This window comes from Podarcis bocagei (assembly GCF_964188305.1).
Source record: "Podarcis bocagei genome assembly, chromosome: 1".
NCBI classification, from domain to species: domain Eukaryota; kingdom Metazoa; phylum Chordata; class Lepidosauria; order Squamata; family Lacertidae; genus Podarcis; species Podarcis bocagei.
In genome coordinates, this window is record NC_138125.1 from 14,688,530 (window position 1) to 14,708,239 (window position 19,710).

General features: G+C 46.5%; 1 long non-coding RNA gene across 1 annotated transcript; it reads right to left on the bottom strand.

Moving 5' to 3' along the window:
* Positions 1–15,058: 15,058 nt before the first annotated feature.
* LOC308572598 lies at positions 15,059–18,998 on the bottom strand. The gene is made up of 2 exons (XR_014001824.1): positions 18,672–18,998; positions 15,059–18,498 (listed from the first exon to the last, which is right to left on the bottom strand). It is a non-coding gene; the product is annotated as an uncharacterized lncRNA (long non-coding RNA).
* Positions 18,999–19,710: the final 712 nt, after the last annotated feature.

Below are 19,710 nucleotides of genomic sequence, written 5' to 3' on the forward strand. Positions count from 1 at the left end.
GAAACTTGTGTGGGGAGAGTGCATGGAAGGGGGAAATGAGGAGGGGGGGGTATTCTGCCAAGCCCCACGAAGAGTCCTCCATGTTCAGGTGCTGCAACTGTGCTCAAGCTGCAGCAGGCCGCAAGTAATTTGGCAACCATAATAGAACAACTGGAGACCTGCCAAAGTCTGAGCCTGATCTCTTGCCGCGGGCTCTGTAATATTTATGCACTCTGGATGGATTTAAAAGCCGAGGGTTAAGCTGATTTTATTTTATTTTCTGATAGGCTGTGATATTAAGCATCCCCTAATGGAAATGTAATTGTGTTAGGTTTGCCTTTGCAAAGAGGGTTGTTAGGGCAGGGGTAGGCAAATGATACAATGGGATCTAGCGGGAGATCACTGGAAGATTTGCTGTAGATTGGCAAAGGCTTGTGGCTCCCAGTTCTTTTAACGATGGCAAAAGGCCCCTGCACTACTAAACCGGGCTGTTATAATCCTTGTAGTTTTTCTAATGCAGATGTGGAGGTTCTGTTTTATTTTGTTTACAATGTTGCATGCACCCCAACAAGCCAACTTGGCCCCGCGACTGTGGGTGTCCAGGGCCGTGGGTGCCGTGCAGAGTTCATGGCCCTGGCACTGAAATTTGTGGGTGCTTGGCCCCTTCATGGGGAATTTTGAGGGTGCTCAGGCACCCAGAGGCCCAGGAAGTTGGCACCTATGCACCCCAATCACTGAGTGTACAAAGATTCCAGGTGTTCCACTCCTGACTCTGAGAGCCAGCGTGGTGTAGTGTAGTGGTTAAGAACGGTGGACGCGTAGTCTGGTGAACCGGGTTCGCTTCCCCGCTCATCCACATGCAGCGGCTGGGTGACCTTGGGCTAGTCACACTTCTCTGAAGTCTCTCAGCCTCACACACCTCACAGAGTGTTTGTTGTGGGGGAGGAAGGGAAAGGAGATTGTTAGCTGCTATGAGGCTCCCTGGGGTAGTGATAAAGCGGGATATCAAGTCCAAGCTCCTCCTCCTCCTCCTCCTCTTCTTCTTTTTCTCCTCCCCAGGGTTTGGTTTCCTTGGAATGAAGGTCAGAGGAGACTGTCTTTAGGATATATGATTTTATTTGCACATATATACAGCCTGAGCAGAGGATGGAGAGCTCACAGCATTAACACTCCTGGCCTGACTGCAATGGCTGCCGATTAGTTTCCGGGCCCAATTCAAAGTCCTAGTGCTGACCTATAACGGCTCAGGACCTCAGGACCTTAAGGATTGCCTCCCCCCATATTCACCAACCCAGACCCTGCGCTAGTCATCTGAGGCCCTTCTCTATGGTCTCATCCCATAGGGATTCAGAGGGTGGCAACTATAAAACAGGCCTTTTCTGTGGACACCCCCCCCCCCAGTTGTGGAATGCTTTCCCCAGAGAGGCTCGCCTGGCACCATCATTACATGTCTTTAGATGCCAGGCAAAAACATTCCTCTTTACCCAGGCCTATGGCTATTAAATAATCTACAGCCTGTGAAAGTGTGGGGGAGAGGACTGCTATTATAATGACTACTTTATTATTAGGCTGTCTTTCAGCATGCTTTTTATTATGTTTTTATAATTGATGTACTGTAATGTGTTTTTAACATTGTTAAAACATCTTTTGATAAAGGGCAGTATATAAATTGAAATAATAATAATAATAATAATAATAATAATAATAATAATAATTATAAATGATAATAATAACACTCAGACAGATCTTGCTTCCTTATTGGTTTAGCAGGGAAGCCCAAAGTCACAGTTTTGTGTCCAGCACAGTGGGAGACAAGCCTCTGTCTCCCTAGCTTACCAAAACTCACAACCAAATTGTGTTCTGTTCTACCTTGCAAGGAGATGTTGCTTCCGACTAGGTGTGAAGGGTGAGGAAAGTTACCCCCATTTATGGCAGCAGGAAAATGTATTTGGACATATAAATGGTGGTACCTAACTGGCCAGCTAAGGCCATTATCTTACAAAGAATCTGGTCTGGCCAATTCAGCAGATTCTAACCTCACAGATCTTCATATTGTTAGAATTTATATCCTGCCCTTCCTTCCCAAGTAGCCTAGGATACAGGATCACAGGTGTGAAAGGGAGCCACAGGTATTATCCAAGCTGTCCCACCCACCAAACCTATAACAACAAGATATTTTACCCGCCCATCACCATAAGGTCCCAGGGTGCATGACAGCAATATAATGTAGAGTTAGAAAAACAAATACAACAGTTACAATCTTCTGCATGCAAAGCACTGAACTAGGAGTTTCACCACAGAGTTATGAATTTCACCTGAACCTGCAGGGGCTCTGAGGTCAGTTTTCCAAGCTAGGTCTTGGCGATTAGGGGATAATGCCTTGCCAAACTTCATGTGGACCTCATTCTCCAGGAGCATTCAAATGCAAAGGCTTTTTCGACTCGCCAGGCTCCGATGTCACGGGCAACAAATTGAAAAAATCCCTGCTTCAGTCCGTTGGTGAAGGTCAGGGGAAAGCAGGCCTTGACAGTTGCCCTAATGAAAGACAGTTGCTGGCAATCTTTTGCTCAGTTGTCCATGGCAGAGAGGCACAGGGATCTCTGCATTGTGGCGTTTCTAATTTCCATCTAATTTGCAAGTCATAAAGAGAGAGGCCATTTGTGATCCACGAGCTTCCATTTAATTTCTTGTCACCCTAATCATGCCAGTTTAACCCTCGCTCGCTTGCCTGAGTGCCTCGCATGCTTGGCTGCTCCACTGCCTTCTCCTGCAAATGTTACGCCTCCTAAAACGGCGCTGGGTTTCCGTTCTCCCTCTTCTGCAATTTAAAAAACCCCTCTGCAGTCAAATGACACTGAAATTACCTCTGGTCAAATTGCCTTTGTGCTGCAACCTGGAAGGACAGGTAAGAGCAAAAAGCCAAAGACATGGAAAGGATTTCCAGAGCACTTGCAGTTCTGATAGTTCTGAGCTTGTCTTATCCTCCAAATATTTTTGGGCTACAACTCCAATCAGCCCCAGCCAGCATGACCAATGGCCAGGGATGATGGGTGTTGTAGTCCAATGACATCTGGAGGGGACTATGGTAGCTAGCCCTGATTTATCCTCAAGCACTACAATAAACCGAGGACTGGACTAACACTGACCATTGATGAGCACACAGGCCTTACCTATCTCAGGTAAGTCAAGGCATTCAAACTTTGACGATTTCTCCAGACAAATGCTACAAAAATCTCCGCTTCCTGGTGCAATAGTGTTGGGTCATCCAGCTAAATCCCCAGGGGCTGATTGATCAAAATGTTGACTGCTTAGAAGAAGCAGAATGATACAGATGTCACTGTGATGATAAAATGGGATAACACCAAAAGAAGATGTGGGAGCTCCACAATCATTTTAAAAAGTGATGTCTCAAAATGGGTGCTTGATCAACTATCTATATAATTATATGACCATTTCTTTGCGTCTGTTGCTCCCCATATAAAACTGACCGTATCACAGAAATAGTGGGAAGGATAGTGTGTGTTTCAGTGCTGCCCCCTACTGGCTGCTCTCGGGAAATAGCTCCACGCTCTCTTCTGGCTAAGGCATGCAGGCGTCTTCAGGACTTCGGACAGCTCCACAGGTTTTTCGGCGCTGCTCCTGCAGCTGCTGCCCTTGAGGGAATCGATCGGGGCCGTGGAGGAAATCCCACCCCCCATAATCAGCTGCAGAATTTAATGACACAACAGCCATTCGACCCCCATAACCCAGAGAGAGCAGAGCACGACAGAATTATTACAGACAATCAATTACATATCTGCGTCCGACATGGGGTTGGTCGTTTACATAACTGGCCGAGCGAGAAGAGTGTAGAACAGCTGAGCACATGCTGGGAGTTGCCATTTTTTTTGGTCCTAAATCAAATCCTTGAAACTGGACAGATTTTTTTAAAAAATATATATTGTTATTGATTTTTACATGAATTTTCCAAAAAAAACATGCAACATATTTTCTCATCTTATTCAGTGTTCTGGACTTCCATCAACCACATCTGAAGATTTTTCAATCTTTATCACTTAATCTGCATTTCATTAATTTCACTATTACTTTTAATAGTCCTTCACTAATAGTTCTCTTCATACTTTTCTCTGCAATATTTCACATAGCCCTCCTTACAAAACTTCTTGCAATCCTATTAGCGTAATCTGTTGGTTACAATTGCTTTCCAGATAGCTCACATATTTACTTCAGTCCTCTGAGAATCTCTGATCCCGCAGGTTTCGAATCCTTCCTGTCATCTTGTCTAATTCTGCATAGTCCATTAATTTCGTCTGCCATTCCTCTTTCGTCGGTAATTCTTCTTGTTTCCATTTCTGTGCCAAAAGTACTCTTGCTGCCATTATTGCATTTAAAAACAGTTTAGTATCCTGTCTATTAATATCCTCCCCTACAATGCCAAGTAGAAATGCTTCTGGGTTTTTTTAATAAATGTATATTTCAACATCTTTTTCATCTCATTATATATCATTTCCCAGAAGCTTTTCACTTTCTTACATTCCCAACTGGGCACAGCCTCGATCTAGCCCATTAGGGCATCGGCAAACCTAAGCAGAATGCAATAATTAGGTGGTTTCCCAGTGGATCATACATCCCCATGCCCAGCTCAAAATAAAAGGATATCCTATGTCTGAAATAAGGCCAGGTTCATAGAATCATAAAGGACACCCAGGGGTCATCTAGTCCAACCCCCGGCAATGCAGGAATCTCAGCGAAAGCATGAGGTGTGATTGAGCATCTGCATTGCATGCAGAAGGCGTTGGGTTCAACTCTTGGCATGTCCAGGTAGTGCTGGGCAGTGGCGTAGCGTGGGTTCTCAGCACCCGGGGCAAGGCAAGTAATTTGCGCCCCCTAACCCGTGGATTTTAGCACTCCAGTCTCTTCCGCGCCCCCCAGATGTTGCGCCAGGTGCAGCAGGCCCCCCTGCACCCCCCACGCTACACCACTGCTCCCACCACAAGTCTTCAGGGCAGCCATCCGAAGGCTGGTGCGGGGAGAAGGTCTCTCTGCCCCACCGCCAGGCTTCGGAGGAGGTCCAAGGACAGTGGGGTTCCTGCTTCCTCGAGGAGGGCCGGCCAAACACGCCCCCCCAAATGTTGCGCCCGGTGCGGCCGGCACCCCTGGCACCCCCCACGCTACGCCACTGGTGCTGGGAGAAACCACCACCTGAAAATCCTGGGGGAAATCTGCCAGTCAGTGATGATGATACTAAACTATATGGAACAAAAGGAGAAATGCACTGCCGACTGACTCCTAAAAGGATGAAGTGTGTTTGTGTGCATGCATGTGCTTGTGTGTGTTTTCTTCTCTTCCCCTTGGATAGACCAACCACCCTCTGTGTTACAAGGGTTTTAGCAAGCCTATAAGCAGGGTAAGGGGCGCGGGTGGCGCTGTGGGTTAAACCACAGAGCCTAGGACACAGAGCTGATCAAAAGGTCGGCAGTTTGAATCCCCGCAACGGGGTGAGCTCCTGTCTCTCGGTCCCTGCTCCTGCCAACCTAGCAGTTTGAAAGCACGTCAAAGTGCAAGTAGATAAATAGGTACCTCTCCAGCGGGAAGGTAAACGGCGTTTCCGTGTGCTGCTCTGGTTCGCCAGAAGTGGCTTAGTCATGCTGGCCACATGACCCGGAAGCTGTACGCAAGATCCCTCGGCAATAAAGTGAGATGAGCACCACAACCCCAGAGTCGGCCACGACTGGACCTAATGGTCAGGGGTCCCTTTACCTTTAAGCAGGGTAAGGGGGTGGGTCATCGGTCAGTGGCAGAGTCTCTGCTTTACATGCATAAAGATGCATATTTATTCTCTGGCATCTCCAAGTTGGACCGGGAAAGACCCCTGACTGAAATCCCGGAGAGCTGCTGCCAGTCTGTGTAGGCCATACTGAGCAAGATGAACCAGTTGCCTCCCTCCATATAAGGCAGCTTCCTTCGCTGCTAAATGTTTTGAGAGCCGAAGCGGGCAGGGAATCATTGCAGAACAGCCAGAGCATAAATACAGGCAATTTGATATGTTTAAAGTGATTGAATTATATCCGTGAGCAGATAGGCAGATTACTGCACCCGTGTTTTTCCTTATAGGCTAGCGAGATGACATTTCTCTGTTTTTAAATTAAAGGTCAAAATCCAGATAGGCAGCTACATTATTCTTCAGGAAGCCAGGCTACCACATTTACGCTTCTGAATACCAGTTGCTGGAAGGTGGCGGGGGGTGTGGTGGCGGCAAGGTGCTGTTGTGCTTGGGTCCTGCGTTCAAGTTTCCTACAGACACCTGGTTGGCCACTGTGGAAGAGGATTCTGGACTAGATGGGCCACTCGCTTGGTCCAGCAGAGCTCTTCTTGTGTTCTTAACCTCTAGTATATTTATTTTATAAAATGTATATACTGCTTGACAGTTGATTAGAGCATAGTGCTGATAATGTCAAGGTTGTGGGTTCAATCACCATAAGGGTCAGCTGCATATTACTGCATTGGGGAGGGTTGGACACGATGGTCTTTCCTTTTTTTGCCAAATAATATTTATTAGTTTTCCAAATTTTTGACAAATCAATGTCAAATTACATCAAATTTAATACAATTTCCCCCCAAAAGTTACCTTCCTAGATGTGTCCCTACTTTCCCTCATTGCTGCTTGATATTACGGACTAGTGTTCTTCAGCAGAGCTTCCAACCCTATGCTTCTATGAAATTGCAGCAAGTAAATAAAAATGTGCATTTACATGTCCAAGCAAGAGTCAACGATTTACAGCAAGGAAGTTTCTTTTGTCTCATCATTACTGTTAATTTGGAAAACTGGGCAGGAAAACTTCCAGTTTCTTCCAAGGGAAGATTCAACAGAGAAGGGAGAGCAAATGCAACGCTGTTAAGTCTCCTTTAGTCCATTGTGGTGTATCTGACCCTCATTTATCAGCAGGTGGCGCTATGCAGCCAAAAACAGATGTCGGGGGGGGGGAGGTTGGAATGAGATACATTAAGTAGCTTTTGTTTTAACTGACCTTGAATTGTCTATATTATATACACGTATTTTTAGGATGGAAAGGTTGTCTGTAGATAGCTTCAGATGCATAACTGAATGAGGGCGGGAGGGAGGGAGAGATGTCTAATATTAATAATATAATAATGTATTATTTATACCCTGCCCATCTGGTTGGGCTTCCCCAGCCACTCTGGGCGGCTTCCAACAAAATATTAAAATACAGTAATGCATCAAACATGTCTAAGTGTTTCTGGTATTGTAGAATGGGTGGGGTACCTTCTATTCCTATTCCAGAGTTGGTGGTTGACAACACAGAATTAAGCTGGAATCCAAAATCATAGAATTGCAGAGTTGGAAGGGACCCTGGGGGTCATCTAGTCCAACCCCCTGCACTGCAGGAATATGCAGCTGGCCCTTAACAGGGATTGAACCTGCAACCTTGGTCTTATAAGCACCACACTCTAACCAACTGAGCTGAAGCCTTCCAGATGTTCTTAGATTCCAGCTCCCATCATCCCCAGCCAACATCATGGCCAACGGGCAGGGATGGTGAGCGATGGAGTCCATCAACATCTGGAGAGCCACAAGTTGCCCCATCCCTCGTGTAGAATGTCTTTTTGGTAAATGGTGATGATAAATAGATAGATAGATAGATAGATAGATAGATAGATAGATAGAGAGAGATAGATAACTTATTACAGTGGGAGACCAGCTTATAAAACACACCTGGGGGTACAATCCCAGAAGGAAAGCAAACATTTAAAACAATGTACAACAATAAATTTAAAATTTATAAATGTGATAAGTGTATAGACACTTAAAACTTTAAGAATAGCTCAGTTGGTAAATAGTGCTTTAAGTATGTTCTATACTAGTGGTTCTCAAAGGGTGTCGCAGGAGATGAAGGCAAGTGTGGCAGGGTGATTCAAGGACAATCAAAGACGCATTGAAACATTTCAGAATACTATAGTATAGCATAATATCAAAATATATATTTTTATTTGCCGAATGCAGATAGGGATCTTTTTCAAAATGACAACAAGAGCGTCAAATAATACCGAGGACAATCCTCAGTTGTGCTTTGCAATGTACCTCAGGTTAAGTACTTAATTCGTTCCAGAGGTCTGTTCTTAACCTGAAACTGTTCTTAACCTGAAGCACCACTTTAGCTAATGGGGCCTCCTGCTGCCGGAGCACGATTTCTGTTCTCATCCTGAAGCAAAGTTCTTAACCCGAGGTACTATTTCTGGGTTAGCAGAGTCTGTAACCTGAAGCGTATGTAACCTGAAGCGTATGTAACCCGAGGTACCACTGTATTTCTTATCAATACAAAAAAATGGTGTTCCACAGGTATGTTTCATAGAATTGTAGAGTTGGAAGGGTCATTAAGGATCATCTATTCTAACCCCCTGCATGCAGAAATATGCAGCTGTCCCACACAGGGATCAAACCTGAAACCCTGACGCTATCAGCACCATGCTCTAACCAACTGAGCTATCCAGGTTCAAACATGCTATGCAGTTTGACTCTTATTCCCATTGAACTCAGTGGGGCTTATCCATGAGTAGAGATAGACAGACAGGATTGCACTGTAGTGCGAGCAAATTCTGAAAGTGTGGCCCTGATTTTTTAAAAAAGTTTGAAAACCGTTTTTCTATGCCTATGCTTTCAAAAATCCCCAAATCAGTAGTGCAGTGGTAAATTCCAAAACTTAAACACTGTCCTTGACAACTCTCATACCTGGACAGACAACTCTCCACCCTGGATAGCCATGCCCCTTCTTAAGATCACACAACAAAAATGAAATTTTGACCAATTTTTAGACACTGTGGCTTCAGTTCCAAGCCTTTCCTCCACCCTCCTTTGCTTAACATGGGGCCTGATGAAGAGCTCTGGTGGACCCAAAAGTTTGCTGGCTATTTTGTGACAATTTGCTGCGCTTGTGGATCCTGCTGCCCAAGGCAGTCACTTCACCTTGCCTCATGCATGGGCCAGCCCTGTCGGGTATTATAGCATACAAACCATTTTCAAGGGCAGCCGCCCAAATAGTGCATTGTAATATACACGACATAGCAGCTTAAGCTATAGTCAAACACGTTGGTTATTAGTTAGGAATCGGAATATTCAATTAGAACAGGACTTATTACTCTTCAGAATTCATTGTTAACAAAGATGCTGGCCATTTTCTAAACCATTGCGTTCTACATATGCCAGTTTTTGACTTTGAGTCTGTGGGTGTTCCCATTTCTCTGGTGTGATACCTAGCTCATCAATTTGTAAGGAATGTAAGCCACTTTATAAGCTACTCTCGGAAGACATGTCGGGATTTTACGAGGTGTTTGGGACTCTCAGTCCTTGCCCAATGCAAAGTCAACCTACCGCATCTGGCCTGGTGTCAGGTGGAACACTGATACACAAGCCTGTAATTTTAGGAGATAATACAATGGCGCTCCATTAATTTTGGTTTCTGTGATATCAGTTTTATCTCACAAATGTGACTCCATGGACCCATAAAGAGGTTTCCTTCAGTAATTATCGAGCCATGAAAAACATCGTGTCACTCTTCAATCCATGTGCTCTTTCAGTCAACATTGCCCAACTACTTTCCATATACAATCTTTTTACAAAATGTGAATGCGGGCAACATTAACCCTGCTGTGTGGGAATCCCTTGCAGACAACCGCATTGCCTGGAAACAGACAGCCGAGTTGTGTATCCACAGCAGTGACCAGAAGAGGAATGACTGCTGGGAGAAGCCCAGAGAGATGAAAGGCCATGGTGCACTTGCAGCAGCCCAACCGGACGCCTTCTTCTGCCCCAGCTGCAACAAAACATGTCTCTCCTGCATCGGTCTCTACAGCTACAGGAGGCACTGCAACCTTCCAGCAGCTTGACTTCACCCCCAAAGGCACACTCCTCCATTGTCTCACAAGACAGACAGGTGTCAACAATGCCTTCCTTCCCCCCCCCCCCTGATGGGACTCAAGGAGTTGTAGGCCAATGATGTCTGGAAAGCACCATGTAAACTACTCTTGCTCTAGGTCATGGTTTCCCAAACTTGGATCCCCACCTGTTGTTGGACTACAACTCCCATCATCCCTAGCTAGCAGCACCAGTGGCCAGGGATGATGGGAACTGTCGTCCAGAAATAGCCAGAGACCAAAGTTTGGGAAACCCTCTCTGGGTTCAGAGGCAGCAGGGATGCCGACCTGAATAAAATGTTGGGGGGCCCAGGTAAGCACTACCCCACTTTACTGATCCAAAGACGCGGCATACACAAACACCATTTGAAACTGAGGAGGGGGCTCAAATATTTTATGGGGAGGCCAAAAGGACCTCAGTCCATAGGAGTTGGCTTCTAGCAGAGGCTGCTTCTCACATGGACTACCTCCCTCTCAGGAGCAACTACGGAAGAGGGCTTGTGGGCTTCCTTTAGGCATTTGGTTGGTCACTGTTGGAAATAAGATGGTGGACTAACGCCACTCCACAGCTGGAGGCAATATACTTCTTAATACCAGTTGCTGGAAACCTCAGGAGGGGAGAGTGCCATTGCACAAAGGTCTAATGCCTCAGATCTCCAGACTGTTGCAACAGGGAGGTTCTTAAGTTCTGTTCTATCCCCAGTCGGTCTTGTAGACATGCATGGGCAAAGCTGCCATTATCATCAACAAGGCTACTAAAGTCATTAAACAGTTGATGGCGAATTGGTTTTAGTCCATCCTTAAAAAAAAAAAAAGAAATTGAAAAAGATCCTAACACATTGGACATGTGACTGCAACATGTAACATTTGATGAGGGGTTTCCCCCACCCCATCCCTAAAGCTGTCCAGTGCATGAAATGTGGTAACTAAACATTATTTTTAGATTTATTTCTCCTTGTCATCCCAAAGACTCCAGATCTACTTTATGATGCCGTGAAGGTTAAACCGCTTATGGAAGAGGAAAGGAAAACTCTTCACGTAGGGCTGCCATAAAAACGTCAGAGAATTATTTCTAATTTTAGCACCCTCTGTGCTTTTAAAGCTGCTTCTCACACTGTCAAGGCTTTGTGTTTTGTTTTGTTTTTAGGAGGGGGTGTGATAATTCAAGCCCACACACACACACACACCCAATGCTGGAGAAGTACCAGATGTTGAAACAGTAAGAGCTGGTAGTGGGCCAGAGTTGGGTGGGAACATTTCAGTGATGGTTTACAGATCACCATCAAGCACAACTTGAGAGAGGAGAGGACATTGGCATCGTCTGCGTTTCACTTGTGTGCAAGATGTTGCTTTTGACATGCGGGTAGTAGCCATTCCACCCAGATGCGTGCCGAAGGAGGAGAGGCAGAAGCAAGACCTGACCAAGACATTTTGCTGCCTGAGGCGAGGGACAAAATGGTGCACAATCCATTCATTCCATGTACAATGACCCCACTTTCTGCTGCTCTTGGGAGTAAATAGGGCAACAGTGGATGAAGGGCAGGGTTAGCACTAGGCATAGCTCTGTCTAACAGCAACTTGCGACTCTTCCAGTCAACCAGCACCTGCCACCTGAAGCAGCCATTTCCCTCAGCCCAACGGTAGGACCGGCCCTGAACAGCAGGGTCCATTCAGCTGCCACTTGGCTCTTCCCCATCCAGTGGCGGAGCATATGCCCGCGCTGCCCAGGGCAGGCGCACTCCTGAGGGGAGCAGGGGGCAGAGGGTGCCCTCCCAGGCATGGGATAGCCACTCGGGTGCACAGAGCGGTGCACTTGCCCTGCAGCCAGGGGTGGAGCAAGCCACCCACAATGGCAGAGCGAGCCGCCCATGGAGGGCCTTCGGCATGCCGCCCACCCGTGACTCCCAAGCCTCTCCCAACCTGTCTGTGCTGGTCCCATGGGTTACTCAAGAGGCAAGGTCCAAGTCCAGTCTATGGTCAAAGGTGCAACGTGGAGGCAGTCCGTAGTAGCTGAAGCTGGGTGCAGGGCAGGGAGTCGGGCAAAGTCAGGAACAGGCACGCAACCAGGGATCCAGGGTGGGTCAGGAGCTCTGGCAGAAAAGCAGGACAGGGTTCAGGCAGGAACTAGCAACCAACAATGTTGCTCCTGCAACTTGGGACTGAAGCTGGCCATCTTTTATCTGCCCTGAGGCATAGGGCGGCCCCGATCCTCTGGTGGCTCGCCTCCTCCTGCGGGAACTTAGTTCCCTCCGCCTCTCTGCCCCGAGCCTCTGTAGCTCAGGAGAGGCTGGAGGGTTACTGGACCCAGAGGCAACCTCAGCTTCCCGTGATGGGGCTGAGAGTGGAGCACCTGCAGGCAATGGGTCCTCCATCACCTCAGGAGCCAGAGCAGACTCAGCTGACGCCTGCACCTGAGGATCCAGCACAGGTGAGGACCCTTCAGGCTCATGCCCCAGCCCCAGCTCAGCTGTTCTGGAGGCGGGGAATCCTGCGCAGGCTGGGATCCCTCAGGTTCAGCATCCGAGTCCAAATCCCAGGCCATCACACTGTCAAAACGAAGGGGGAAGCGGGGAATGCTGCCGGCAAAGCGGTGCAGCTCCCCTCTTCTCCCGACGGCTTGGGGTAGGCTTGGGAGTTGTGGGCGGGTGGTGCACCAAATGTCACCCCCCTCCGCGAAGACACCACCCCCACCGCATCCCCCTTCCTCCGCTCCTGTCCCCACCCAGGACTGTCTCCCTCCATAGGGAGCATGCGAAGCTGCCTTATATCAGATCAGAACATGGCTCCATGTTCTGACATTGACAGACAGCAGCTCTCCTAAATTTCAGACATGGGATATTCTCAGCCGAAACGAAGATGTCAGGGGCTGAACCTCGGATATGCTGCATGCAAAGGTGCCATCCCGTCTGGTCATTTTAACTATTATATAATGGGTAAGAATTAGGAACTAAATTAAAGCATTTCTTCATTTTCTTCCCATTTTCTCTCTCCCCCCCCCCCCGCCCACCACTTTTGCATCATGTCTATTAGACTGTAAGCCTGCAAGCAGAGATGTTTCAATCTCTGTGTAGCTCTTAGAAGTTAGGAGCATAATTAATTAACTAACCTAGGAGGCACTCGGAGACAGCCACTGTATTAAGAAATCAGCAAGGTTGTGAGATTCTCGAAGCGGGCCGATTCCCCCTCTCCCCTTTCCCATGCAAGATCATTTCCATGTTTTCATCATGGACAATTAAGAAGCTGTCAGGAATGCTAACATGTGCGTCTTTCTCTTTGCCAAACCCCCGGAAAAAAAGGGGAAAACTACTGTGTGTTTTCCTCAATTTCACCGGGCTTGTTTCAGCCTGCTACAGAGCTTGAGAAATACAGCTAGCGGGCCACCCTATGGTGACTCCCAGCAAAATTAAACTCATTATGCCATTGTTAACCTCACCTAACCTGTTTTTGATGTGAGACAGCGTAGTGGCATGACCTGTTCCAAGCAGCCTGTTCCACAGACATCATGATCTTCCAGACCAGCTGGCACAGGTCTTTTAGGAGGGTAAAAATGCTTTTGGGGAAACCAGGCTGCTGACTTGGATTTGTTCACACACTTTACTCTTGATATTCACTTTGTGACTCAGTCTGTAGAGCATGAGGCTCTAAATCCCAAGATTGTGGGTTTGAGCCCTGTGTTGGGCGAAAGATTCCTGCATTTCAGGGTTTTGGACTAGATTGCTGTATTGTTTTTAACACTTGATTGGAAGCCACCCAGAGTGGCTGGGGAAACTCAGCCAGATGGGCGGGGTATAAATAATAAATTATTATTATTATTATTATTATTATTATTATTATTATTATTATTATTATAGATGAGCCTCATGGTGGCTTCCAACTCTACAAATCTATGATTCTATCAACAAAGTGTTCCTTTATATCTACAAAATTTTAAGATCCATAGACACTTCATGGGCATGATCCAGCTAAGTGCTTATGCTTTCCTACTGAAATCAAAGGGGACCCACCTCCCTGCCCCAAGCGCTTAACCGTTGCAGGTTTATGACCAAGTCTTAGCAAAGATATTTGCCGCTTTTGCATTAAAATGTGGAGCATGTATATTTTCAGTAATGATCTGCCAGAAGCCTTCATCTTCCCCAGCTGCAACAAAACATGTCTCTCCTGTGTTGGTCTCTACAGCCACAGCAGGTGCTGCAAGCTTCCAACAATTTGACTTCACCCCCAAAGGTGCAGTCCTCCGTTGTCTCCCGAGACCGATGGAGGCCAACAGATCTGTTGTGTAAGCTATTATCTCTTAGGCAGGATAAAGGAATGTTTTTATTCCTTAAAAAAAGTATATTGCAAAAGAGGAGGAGAGATGGGGAACCCTATATCCATGTACCCCCAGCTTCCAAGCCGAATTAGTCCTGGAAGGGTTTCAACGGGGCTAGTTTCCTCAAGCCACAGCCACCTGCCTGATACCTGACATAGCTATAGGGCAGAAATTCAATTCAGTTCAAATTCTAGGCAAACCTACCTAATCTGCACTTTTGAAGCATGCACTGAAACGTCATTTGAAATGCACACTTCTCTAAAATTTGCCTTGCAGTTTTCAAGTCAGGTAATGTGTGCACAAATGCACGTGCTCAGGTAAAAAAAAAAGTGTTAAAATGCATGAATTCATGAAAATAGCAAGCAGAAAGGTACTGCATTGGGATACATTGCTTTGCGAACATGTGTATATTCTAGGAAATTGCATACAGAACATGCATTTTAGGAGACGTGCATTTTAGGAGAATTGCGCACTAAAAGGCTGGTGGATTTTAATAAGAGCTACTTTAAAAATAAATAAATCACAAACCGATGTGGAAATGTGGAAAATGGAGCTAAAGGCTGGAGGAACAGAAAGAAATGAGCAGAAAGATCTGCTCAACCCGAACATGATTGTAAGGCAAGGAAATGACTGCGAAGGAACAACGGGGAGCCTTAAAGTGCACTCCTGAGTAGTACTCCTTGGCCAAGCAGGGCTTCCATTCAGCAACTATTAAGCTGGCACAGTTAAAATTGCTTACTGAGGAGTCATTCCACCGGCTTCAATCCAACCTGCTTTGATGAAAGTAGCTTGAGGACTATGCCCAGTGACTTGAAGGGAATTAAGTCTTTGAGAGTCATGTGGGTGTTGGAATTTATTTATTTATTTAAAAATGGCAGTGTACAAGTAAATTGTTACATTAAATTATCACACCGTGAAATAGGCAACCACTCACTGAATTTCATACTTCTCCAAATGTTGGGACACCATTCCTGTACTTTTAGTGAAAGCATGTCTAGAAATCGATACTTTGCATGAAGACATTTTAAAACCTGTACTTAAATGTGGATTCCCCTCCCAAAAATAAATAAGTAAAGCAGAGGATGTTCCCACCAATTTCAGTGAGAATTTCTCCCAGTTAAGGGAGTATAGGGTCTCAGCTGTAGTCCTCTACTGCTTTGCTCCTGCACAGTGTTCCATTAGCCCTGCCTTCCCCCTGATTTTATCAGACTGCATTGAATTGCAAGGAGTAGCCTTGTACATAATTATCTGGAAGATGCTCTATAGTGCAAGCTCTTGCATTTTTACTGAGAATTAAGTTCCATTGTTTCCAGTGGAAATTATGCCCGGGGAAATTATGCAGAATTGCACCCCTATTGGGGAGATTTCAGCCAACAAGTAAAAAAACTCTTACATCATCTGTGCTGACTTCCTAACGTAAAAGCACGTTATTTACACAAACCTATCCCTCAAAGAACTCTGGGAATTGTAATTTGGTGAGGGTGCTGACACTCTCCAGTTAGAAATCATTCACTCCCCACAAAAAAAAGAATTCCAGATTCCCTAGGGAGACAGGATGGTTGTTGAAACCACTCCAAGGCTGAAAACCTTTGCATACTTATCTAGGAAGAAACCACATTGGAGACATAAGATTTAGGTACTTCTGAGTACATAGCCATAGGATTGCGCTGCACATTTAAGCTCTGGCAGGCCCTGGATCATTTTGCAAGTTTAGAAAACTCTCAGCATGAGTTTCAAGTAGGCGCTGCACAGATTGCGAGTCACCATAGCAAATGCAATATATATTGTGACCCGACAGGTGATTGACAGCCCCCCTTAGCTTCAGGCAGGCAATATAAGCAGCAAAGGGGAGGGGAGTTAGTTTAGTGGATTGTGTTTGGCTTTGTTGGCCGCAAGTTGTGCAAGCCTTGATTTAAGGCCCGTGACTTCAGACAACCATTTATCAACTGGAAACTTACTACAGCGTTCTGTGCAAAGCTATTTGGCCAGTCTGTCCATGTTTAGCCTTCTGCCAAGGGGTGAGCAGAATGTTCCCCCCCCCGTCCTGCCGACACACCTTTCCACCTGCTCAAAAAGCTGGAAGAACAGAGGGAGGGGAGGAATATTCTCTTCCCACTTGGCAGGGCATTGCACTATAATAAAGAAGAGCAACAAAGAATCTTGTGGCATCTAAAAGATTTTTAATGGATTTTTTTTTATCACATGGTATGTGTTCATTGGCTTACCAATGTTACTAATGTTACTAATTACTGGGTCTTTTTGTGAATGGCCACTGCTAATAAGACAGTTACCATCATCTGAATTTTTATGTATTGCATTTGCTTTTGACATCGCTGTTCACAAGGCATCCCCAACCCAACACCCAACCATGTATATACGTACCTGCAATGCAGGATAATACTTTCTAAATCTGACGAAATGGACTGTAATCCACAACTACTTGTACTGTAATAAATTTGTTAGTTTCTGCAATACCTACTTTGTAGCTTCTTGCTGCAAAAGACTCGCACAGCTACCCCCTATGGAAATTGAAATAAGCAAGTTTTCTTTGGGAATTTGGATTCTCTCATTACTCACTTTTAAAATGGGACACGTGTGAATTTTCTACAGCCAAGAGCGTTACATATCTGTATTTTAAATACAGGACCAAAACAAGGGAGAAGACATGGTATAAGGTTGTTACCTTTCATACAATGTTCATGCATTTGTTCAAGGTATTGTTATTGTTTAAACTATGCAATTGTGATAGAAAAATAAACAGATAAGAATAAAATATGAAGTTTTTAGCATGAGAAATCAGCAGCAAAACATTTATTTGGTTCTAACATACGTCCTAAATATTCTGTCCCAATTAGTGGAGTTTAGCGTCTTACAACACAAGCACATTTTTAAAAGGTTTCCCCACAGTTGTTGTTTTTTGGACAGGCCAGCCAATTCACCTAAGGTTGCCATTCAAAGGGTGCTTACCTAGAAGCAAATTATGCAGAAATCAGTGGGGCTTACTCCTGTGTCAACATGGTTAGGGCTCAGCTATTAATGATTAAGCAGCTGTGTATCTCCTGTACACTAATCCTGCACTGGCTTCGGTGTCAATCTGGAGCAAACCATCAGGTCATCATGGGAGGGCAGCTTAAATAAACTTAGCAACTCCGAGAATGCAGGATTCCAGTCCTATGGAATGTTCTCAGGCAAGTGCCCTGGGGGACTTTGGCACACACTTACCCTGAAGCAGTTCCACTGAAACCGGCTGACGTACAAGAAACTGTTCTAGGGTAAGTAGCGTTTGAGGCTTTAGTCCTCAAATTCCTTCCTTCCAAAGGAGGTCTTAGTGACTTTTGCCATGGAGGCAACTGGGAGGGGAGGAGCAGGTGTCATCATTCTGCAAACGCAGAATGATTTATCTGCTCTCATTTTGGCAGCCATTGAACCAATCTGTTGGCACACACAAAGGTGCGTGTGGGAACTGGTCCTATACGCCCAGGCGAACACACCTTCCTTTCGATATAGACCGGAATTACCTGTGGGACTTGACGGCTTGCTCATCGACTCTGCACCAGCCTGAATTGTTCCAACAGGACTTTTTGTCCTCATCTCGTCTCTCCCTCCCCCTCCCAATCTCGCACTCTTTCTATTTCTCACCCATTTGACAACAACCTGTCACACCCCCTAACTTACTAACCAGCGGAATTATTCTCATAGAGTGTCTTACACCTATCCTACTCCATACTAGAGAACTGACATCCATGAGGACTGGAAACTTATTTTTAAAAACACCGTTAAAGCTGATCTTTAATCCCTGGGTGCTGAGCGCAGCTTGCTTCGCTTCCTATTAAATCTGAAAGGAAAGCCCAATTTCTTTGCTTGTTCGCTTACTCCACTGATTACAAATTTTGAGGGATGGGTTAAAAGAAAACCAACCCCCCATCCTGGATTTCTCATCTCCAGGGCAGCTTCGCCACGTTCCGTGGGATGCCTTTGCCGGTGGCTGTCGGATGGTGTCCTTTCCCAAGTCGGTGTGTCCCCCTCCCTCGAAATGAAACTCTTCCTCCAGTGACTGCAGCCTGAAGTCCACAGAGCAAGTTCTTCCGCCTCCTCCTTTCCCAGCTGGCGATGCTCAGGCCGCCCGGGTCAAGTGGTCCTAAACATTTCACAATTATGCTACAGAACTGTTGAACTGTTAAGAACCACTGCACCCAGCAGGCTTAGATATCCTTTGGAGAGGAGGGGGGGTCGGGAGGAGTCGTTTGGCGTCCCCACCCGCCTGCTGCATCTCCGGAGACCTGCTTAATCCGGACAAAACAAAAGCGAGAGAAAAAGACAACAAAGTCAAAAGAGGGGGGGAGAGGGGGAGAAGAAAAAAAAGCACAGACAGGCCAGAGACAAATCCCTTTTGATCTCACCCTCCTACCCCCTCCCCAAGCTTGTTGCGCGGTTTGCAGACAAAACCACTTACGAGGTGTCCAAGCAGATCCTTGGAAAGGGGGAGGGAAAAAATCTCTTCGCCCAATTCCTGCGTTATTAGGAAGGGCTGGAGAGGCAAAAGGGGCGTGCGGGGGTTCCAGCTCGGATGCAAACTGAGCACCTTAAATGCCATTATCCTCATGGGACACTAAAGCGGAGCTGGAGCCACGAGGTGCCAGGAAAGCAAAAGTTTGTGTTCGTGTGTGTGTGTGTGTGTGTGTGTGTGTGGCCAGCGCTGTCTTCTCGCTCGCCGCCGTCTCCCGGTGGAGGCAGGTAGAAAGGTAGGCAGGTAGGCAGGCAGCAGCAGCAGCAGCGTCTCCGTCCCGATCTGCGCTCAGGCACCTCTACCTGCCCCGCCTTATATACCTGCCCCACTCCTTCGCCGTCCCCTGCAGCAGAAGTCAAGAATGCGGCCCTCGCCCCTGCCACGACCTGTTTTTCCAGGCGGCCTTTGCAACGACAGCAAGCCAAGAAGTGGGTGGGTTGGTTGGGCGATGATGTCGGCGCGAGGCTCCTTTCTTTCCTTTTTGTTGTTGTTGTTGTTCTCCCAAAGCGATCATCATCTGGGGCGGTGTAAACGTCAGCAGAGAGAGAGAGAGAGAGAAAGAAAAGAGGGAGAGTCAAACCTGTTCTGCGCTGCGCCTTTCTGCAGCCGCCACCGCCTCCTCCCCAGCTGCCAGGTGCGCGCTGAAAAGTTTTGTCACCGGGCGGGGAACAACTGCTCAACAGGTTTGGCAGAAGCCGAGGGTGGCTCCTTAAAGCATAGGGGGGGGGAGAGGGGAAAAGGTGAGTTTTTTTAAAAGGGGAGACTCCACCCTGGGCTTTCCCCGCGCACGTTCCCCTTGCCAGGATGAAGCAAAAGCGAGAGTGCAGGTCTCCATGTAGCCAAAACGGCGCCGTGACACCCACATAAGGGAGGTAGCTATCAGAAGCCTGGGAGAACCTAAGGTTTGCAGCAGGATAAAAACAAACTATGTTGTTGTTGTTTAGTCGTTTAGTCATGTCCGACTCTTCGTGACCGCATGGACCAG